Source organism: Mustela nigripes, chromosome 6 (genome assembly GCF_022355385.1).
Source record: "Mustela nigripes isolate SB6536 chromosome 6, MUSNIG.SB6536, whole genome shotgun sequence".
Taxonomy (NCBI): domain Eukaryota; kingdom Metazoa; phylum Chordata; class Mammalia; order Carnivora; family Mustelidae; genus Mustela; species Mustela nigripes.
Window position 1 is genome coordinate 89,396,260 of NC_081562.1, and position 8,408 is coordinate 89,404,667.

Consider the following 8,408-nt stretch of genomic DNA (forward strand, 5'->3'; position numbering starts at 1 on the left):
TCTATGTGTCTGTTTTTGTGCCAGTACCATGCTGTCTTGATGATGACAGCTTTGTAATAGAGCTTGAAGTCCGGAATTGTGATGCCACCAACGTTGGCTTTCTTTTTCAATATCCCTTTGGCTATTCGAGGTCTTTTCTGGTTCCATATAAATTTTAGAATTATTTGTTCCATTTCTTTGAAAAAGATGGATGGTACTTTGATAGGAATTGCGTTAAATGTGTAGATTGCTTTAGGTAGCATAGACATTTTCACAATATTTATTCTTCCAATCCAGGAGCATGGAACATTTTTCCATTTCTTTGTGTCTTCCTCAATTTCTTTCATGAGTACTTTATAGTTTTCTGAGTATAGATTCTGTGTCTCTTTGGTTAGGTTTATTCCTAGGTATCTTATGGTTTTGGATGCAATTGTAAATGGGATTGACTCCTTAATATCTCTTTCTTCTGTCTTGCTGTTGGTGTAGAGAAATGCAACTGATTTCTGTGCATTGATTTTATATCCTGACACTTTACTGAATTCCTGTATAAGTTCTAGCAGTTTTGGAGTGGAGTCTTTTGGATTTTCCACATATAGTATCATATCATCTGCGAAGAGTGATAATTTGACTTCTTCTTTGCCGATTTGGATGCCTTTAATTTCCTTTTGTTGTCTGATTGCTGAGGCTAGGACCTCTAGTACTATGTTGAATAGCAGTGGTGATAATGGACAGTGGATAATCTTTTTAATGTGCTGTTGGATCCTGTTGGCTAGGATCTTGTTGAGAATCATAGCATCCATATTCATCAGTGATATTGGTCTGAAGTTCTCCTTTTAGGTAGGGTCTTTGGCTGGTTTGGGGATCAGGGTAATGCTGGCTTCATAGAAAGAGTCAGGAAGCTTTCCTTCTGCTTCAATTTTGTGAAACAGCTTCAAGAGAATAGGTGCTATTTCTTCTTTGAAAGTTTGGTAGAATTCTTGAGGGAATATGTCAGGTCCTGGGCTCTTGTTTATTGGGAGGTTTTTGATCACTGCTTCAAACTCGTTACTAGATATCAGTCTATCAGGTTGTCGATTTCTTCCTGGTTCAATTTTGGGAGTTTATAGTTTTCCAGGAATGCATCCATTTCATTTAGGTTACTAAGCTTTTGGCATATAACTGTTGATAATAACTTCTATTTTTTTCTTTTTTATATTTAATTTTTTATAAACATATATTTTTATCCCCAGGGGTACAGGTCTGTGAATCACCAGGTTTACACACTTCACAGCACTCACCCAAGTACATACCCTCCCCAATGTCCATAATCCCACCCCCTTCTCCCAACCCCCCTCCCCCAGCAACCCTCAGTTTGTTTTGTGAGATTAAGAGTCACTTATGGTTTGTCTCCCTCCCAATCCCATCTTGTTTCATTGATTCTTCTCCTACCCACTTAAGCCCCCATGTTGCATCACCACTTCCTCATATCAGGGAGATCATATGATAGTTGTCTTTCTCTGCTTGACTTATTTCGCTAAGCATGATATGCTCTAGTTCCATCCATGTTGTCGCAAATGGCAAGATTTCATTTCTTTGATGGCTGCATAGTATTCCATTGTGTATATATACCACCTCTTCTTGACCCATTCATCTGTTGATGGACATCTAGGTTCTTTCCATAGTTTGGCTATTGTGGACATTGCTGCTATAAACATTCGGGTGCACGTGCCCCTTTGGATCACTACGTTTGTATCTTTAGGGCAAATACCCAGTAATGAAATTGCTGGGTCATAGGGCAGTTCTATTTTCAACATTTTGAGGAACCTCCATGCTGCTTTCCAGAGTGGCTGCACCAGCTTGCATTCCCACCAACAGTGTAGGAGGGTTCCCCTTTCTCCGCATCCTCGCCAGCATCTGTCATTTCCTGACTTGTTGATTTTAGCCATTCTGACTGGTGTGAGGTGATATCTCATTGTGGTTTTGATTTGTATTTCCCTGATGCCGAGTGATATGGAGCACTTTTTCATGTGTCTGTTGGCCATCTGGATGTCTTCTTTGCAGAAATGTCTGTTCATGTCTTCTGCCCATTTCTTGATTGGATTATTTGTTCTTTGGGTGTTGAGTTTGCTAAGTTCTTTATAGATTCTGGACACTAGTCCTTTATCTGATATGTCGTTTGCAAATATCTTCTCCCATTCTGTCAGTTGTCTTTTGATTTTGTTAACTGTTTCCTTTGCTGTGCAAAAGCTTTTGATCTTGATGAAATCCCAGTAGTTCATTTTTTCCCTTGCTTCCCTTGCCTTTTGCGTTGTTCCTAGGAAGATGTTGCTGCGGCAGAGGTCGAAGAGGTTGCTGCCCGTGTTCTCCTCAAGGATTTTGATGGATTCCTTTCGTACATTGAGGTCCTTCATCCATTTTGAGTCTATTTTTGTGTGTGGTGTAAGGAAATGGTCCAATTTCATTTTTCTGCATGTGGCTGTCCAATTTTCCCAGCACCATTTATTGAAAAGGCTGTCTTTTTTCCATTGGACATTCTTTCCTGCTTTGTCGAAGATTAGTTGACCATAGATTTGAGGGTCTATTTCTGGGCTCTCTATTCTGTTCCATTGATCTATGTGTCTGTTTTTGTGCCAGTACCATGCTGTCTTGATGATGACAGCTTTGTAATAGAGCTTGAAGTCCGGAATTGTGATGCCACCAACGTTGGCTTTCTTTTTCAATATCCCTTTGGCTATTCGAGGTCTTTTCTGGTTCCATATAAATTTTAGAATTATTTGTTCCATTTCTTTGAAAAAGATGGATGGTACTTTGATAGGATTTGCATTAAATGTGTAAATTGCTTTAGGTAGCATAGACATTTTCACAATATTTATTCTTCCAATCCAGGAGCATCGAACATTTTTCCATTTGATAATAACTTCTTATGATTGTTTCTACTTCCTTGGTACTAGTTGTGATCTCTCCCTTTTCATTTATAATTTTATGAATTTGGGCTTTCTCTCTTTCCTTTTGGATTAGTGTCTCCAGTGGTTTATCGATCTTATTGATTCTTTCAAAAAACCAGCTTCTATTTTCATTGATACATTCTACTGTATCTCTGGTTTCTACCTCATTGATCTCAGTTGTAATCTTGATGATTTCCCTTCTTATGTGTGGAGTTGGTTTGATTTGTTGTTGATTCTCCAGTTTTTTAAGGTGTAGAGACAGCTGATGTATTCTGGGTTTTTCTATTTTTTTGAGGGAGGCTTGGATGGGTATGTATTTCCCCCTTAGGACTGCCTTTGCTGTATCCCATAGGTTTGGACCGAAGTGTCTTCATCCTCATTGGTTTCCATGAATTGTTTCAGCTCTTCTTTGACCTCCTGGTTGATCCAAGCATTCTTAAGCAAGATGGTCTTTAGCTTCCAGGTGTTTGAGTTCCTTCAGAACTTTTCCTTGTGATTGAGCTCCAGTTTCAAAGCATTGTGATCTGAGAATATGCAGGAAATCATCTCAGTCTTTTGGTATCGGTTGAGTCCTGATTTGTGACCCAGTATGTGGTCTATTCTGGAGAAGGTTCCGTGTGCACTTGAGAAGAATGAGTATTCTGTTGTTTTAGGGTGGAATATTCTGTATATATCTATGAGGTCCATCTGGTCCTATGTGTCATTCAATGCTCTTGTTTCTTTATTGATTTTCTGCTTTGATGATCTGTCTATTTATGAGAGAGTCCTGTTAAGATCTCCAACGCTTAGTGTATTCATATCAATATGACTCTTTATCTTGATTAACAGTTTTCTTATGTAATTGGCTGCTCCCATATTGGGAGCATAGATATTTACAATTGTTAGATCATCTTGGTGGATAGTCCCTTTAAGGATTACGTAGTGTCCTTCTGTATCTCTGACTACAGTCTTTAGTTTAAAGTCTAATTTATCTGATATGAGAATTGTTACCCCAGCCTTCTTTTGAGGCCCATTGGCATGAAAGATGCTTCTCCATCCCTTCACTTTCAGTCTGGGTGTATCTTTAGGTTCAAAATGGGTCTCTTGTAGACAACATATGGATGGGGCCTGTCGTTTTATTCAATCTGCAACCCTGTGCCATTTTATGGGCGCATTTAGGCCATTCACATTGAGAGTGATTATTGATAGATACGTTTTTATTGACATCGAGTTACCTTTGAAGTCTTTCTTTCTGTAGATTGTCTCTATATTTCTGTTCAATGCTATTCTTAGGATTTTCCCTCTTTTATAGAACCCCCCTTAATATTTCCAGCAGTGTTGGCTTGGTGGTTGCATAGTCTTTAAGCCTATCTGGTCTTGGAAACTCTTTATCTCTCCAACCATTTTGAATGTCAGTCTTGCTGGATAATGTATTCTTGGCGGCATGTTCTTCTCATTTAGTGCCCTGAATATATCTTGCCAGCCTTTTGTGGCTTGCCAGGTCTCTGTGGACAGGTCTGACGTTATTCTGATGGGCTTCCCTCTGTAAGTAAGGAGCCTCTTTGCCCTGGCGGCTTTCAAGAGATTATACCTACAATTATAATTCCTCATTTTGACTATCAGATGTTGTGATTTTTTTTTGGAATATATAATCTTGGGTGGAGACCGTTCAGCCTCTAGTCATGAATGCTGGTTCCATTCGCGAGATTGCACAAATTTTCATGAAGGACTTGTTCCACTATATCTTCTAGATTTCTTTCTTTCTCTTCCCCTTCAGGGATTCCAATAATTCTGACGTTGGAACGCTTCATGACATCATTTATTTCCCTGATTTTGTTTTCGTGGTTTCTTAGCTGTTTGTTACAGGCTTCCTCCTGATCCTTTCTCTCTATCTGTTTGTCCTCCAGATCACTAATTCTATCTTCTGTCTCAGTTACCCTAGCTTTGAGAGAGTTTAGATTAGATTGGAACTCATTGAGTGCATTGCGAACCTCCTCCCTGGTAGCTTTAAGCTCCACCCTAACATTGTGAACATCATCTCTGGTCGCTTTCAGCTCAGCCCTAATCAATTCCGTTTGGTCATCCATGGCTTTCTCCAACCTTGCTATTGCCTGGATAATTGTTAGCCTGAATTCTCTTTCCGACATATTGTCTATGTTGATAGCTGTTAGCTCTGTTGCAGAAGGTCCATCCTCTGTAATTTTCTTCTGTTGGGCATTCCTCCTCCTAGTCATTTTGGTGGGAGATGACTCAACAGATGTAGCAGTCAAGGTGCACCCCGGAACACTTCTGAGCAATCAGGATTCCCCACCCAAACAAGAGAGAAAAAAAGAAAAAGAAAAAGAAAAGAAAAAAAAGAGAGAGAGAGACAGGAAAGAAGGGGAAGATGAAAGAGAAGGTTCAGCCCAGATGGGCCCCAAGGTAAGATTTATGAAGTAGACAAACAAAAAGAGACAAAAAGACTGATACAAGTATATGACAAGAGAAAAAAAATATATATGCAAATAAAGGAAGAACCTCGTCAAAAAGAACCCCAATTGTAAGATTCATATGCTATCAGGACAAACACAAAAACACAGAAACCCTGGTGGAAGAAGAAGATGGGAGAGTTCTTAGAAATTCTCAGTGTGTGCGAGGAAGGTTGTTTTGATTCTTCCTGGATGTATCTTGATATCTTTGTTAAAGGACTCAACTTTCCTAAGATAAAGGGGGTTAAAAGTTGGTTTACCTATAGGGGTAGTATTGATTGGGGAAAGGGGATTACTTTGAAGTTTAACTCTATATGAATATTAGAGGATAAAAATAAAAAAGAATAAACTAGACTAAACTAAACTAAAATTTTTAAAAAAAGAATTCAAAAAATAAAAATGCATAAAAACCCCATAGGTGTATGTATCAAAAAGTTCAGGTTAGAAGGGTATTATGGAATTTAATGTACTGTACAGCTCGCTGTGATGGTAGGTAAATAGGTTAAAAAAAAATTACCTATGTGTTAAAAAAAAAAAAAAAAAAAACAGAACCAGAATAGTGGGAACGAGTGAACAATAAAAGTTTTCCTATGAAGTAGTTGTTGTTCTCTTGTAGTCCTTTTTTTTCTCTTTCTCTTTTTTTTTTTCTTTCTTGGTTTGTTTTCTGGGGGAGGAGCCTGCCACGTGGGTTGTCAGTCAACGATGTTTCCTGAGTTATGTCCTCTCGCCCCCCTCAAGGGGGTGGGCTCTGAGGAAACTGTTTTTTTCAGGCCTTTGTTCTCTGGCGGTTTTTATGTTTGTTCACTTTTTTTTTTTCTCTCACCTTGACTGCTTTTGATGGTTTTTGTAGTTTTAGAGGAAAACAAACCGCACCCTGATCTCCCTCTCAGAGAGAGGCCTCAGTCTGGGTGCAGAGCCTAAGTAAGTTCCCCCTTGGCCGCTGGCAGAGCAGGTTCCAATTTGCAGACCCTGGGGGTGCAGGATCTTTTGCTTGTACCCAAAGCCAAGGCAGTGGCGGCTGTCTGGGAGCTCCCGACTGTCAGAGAGGTTCCAAGCAGCAATCGCACACTGAGATTTTCCCACTGGCCCGGGCTGGGAATGCCTGGTCTTGCTGGGTCTGAGTGCCTGGCTTGCGCGTACCTCTTTCAGGGGGTCTATGGTTGTGCGCGCGTCTCAGGCACTGAGAATGGGGCACAGGTCCGAAAGCACCAGGCTGGGCTTTTGTGCACCTCTGTCAGGGGAGAGTTTGGGGCGCACGGCTTAGGCTTTGGAAACAATGGCGTGGGTCAAAGAGCTCTGGCCCGGCCTTTTTAACTCTCTCAGGGAAGCATGAGGGACGTGTGCGCCTATCTCAAGCTTTGTGGTAGGGCTCGCGAGTTCTGCAGACCTGCGTGGCTCCCATCCCCTCACAGGAGGTAGAACCCATGCATTCTCGGGCACGCTGGCGGCTTAGGGACCAAGACCTGGTTTCTCCGCCGCACTGTCTCTGCCTTAAGTCTCTGACTTAAGCCCCTGTCCCTAGCCACCCCAATTCCCACAATTTCCCCCCGCGATCCTTTGCTCTTTTGGAGTGCTTTCAACCAGTCTCCAAGTTAATGCTGGTCCCGACGCAGGGCACTCTCACTCCTATTGGGGTATTACTTTCCACCTGGTCACCTCTGGTGGCTCCCTCCCCCTTTTGTTTATCTTCCCTTATCAGTCGCTGTTCCCACTCCGAGGCCCACTGGCGTCTTCTGCCCCTGTAGAGATCCAGACGTGTATAATTCTGATCTCAGGCTGATTTCATGGGTGAATGGAGTTCTTTGGTAGGTAATCAGCTCACTTTGGGGTACCGGCTGAAAAGGCACCTCCTCCTACTCCCCCGCCATCTTGTCCCCCTCCAAGGTGTAGTTTTTGAAGATACTATGATATTCTGTTTCTGCCTTTGAACATATTTATCTCTCTATCTAGTGTATTAGTGTCCCATTGCTGCTGCTTCTAATACTCCACACTATTCTTCCCCTGTTAGACCTTTCCTCAGGTGTCCAGATTCATCTGGACATATCCTCTGGGAAGTTCATTTTCCTATGTCCCTGTGGCATTTAATAAAATTCAATAAAAGTAATTGTTGATTTTCCTTGTCATGTCTTTTGCTAAACTGTGAGCATTCGAGCTCAATCTGTATAACATTCCTCTTGTCAGTGAGTTTCTAAGAAGGCAAGCAAAATCCAAGGGTGGCAAGAGGGTATGGCACTTAGTGCAAAGGCTTAGGACACATAGTTCATGATGGTCAGTTTCAAGTACATGTTTCGAGGCTTGCTCTGATCCACAGCCACAACCCAAACTGTTGCACACTCAGAGCAGTGTGTTCTGATGACAAGAGCACGCGTTTGGGAGTGAGAGGATCTGCATTTTAACTGGCTAGTTATGTGATCTTGCTAAGTAATTTTTTTTCTCATCTACTCTATATGATTAAAAGACTGACATGAGGTAACAGCTCTGAAGGTGCTATCATGAGGGCTAGGTAGGGTATTGTGAAGGCAGACGGGGCCTCTGCTCAGCACAACTCCAGGGACCATGTTTGCACTGCGGGCCACTTGCATGTTGACCCCTGAAGCCGTGTGGCTTGCCAGTCTTGGATATAGCTTTGGAAATCCACCAAAACATTTGAAATGTAACACAGAAAATGGATGTTATACAATGCAGGTAGAGATGATCCTTCCACCTTCCACAGCTCCAAAGCAGAATGGGGCAGTATAAGTAAAGGGAAGGCCAAGGAAGAAGAAAGATGCACACACAGGTGCGATGGCAAATACAATTTAAAATAAGAGGCTTAATTTTCCCTGTCCTAGAAAAGGCTCCCCCCTCCTTTTCTGAAAGTGTGTTTCTTTAGAAAACTTCTAAGTTCTTTGTCTCTTTGAAATGTATATAAATCTTTTTAAAACACAAAATAAGCCTCTTGCCAACTTTACCACCCCTGAATGCCTTTTTCAAGGATTATGGAAGCCATTGCTTTGAAATGCAATCATCAAAGTCCCTCGTGCCCCTATCTCTCACTCCCCATGAAAGGGTAGGAGTC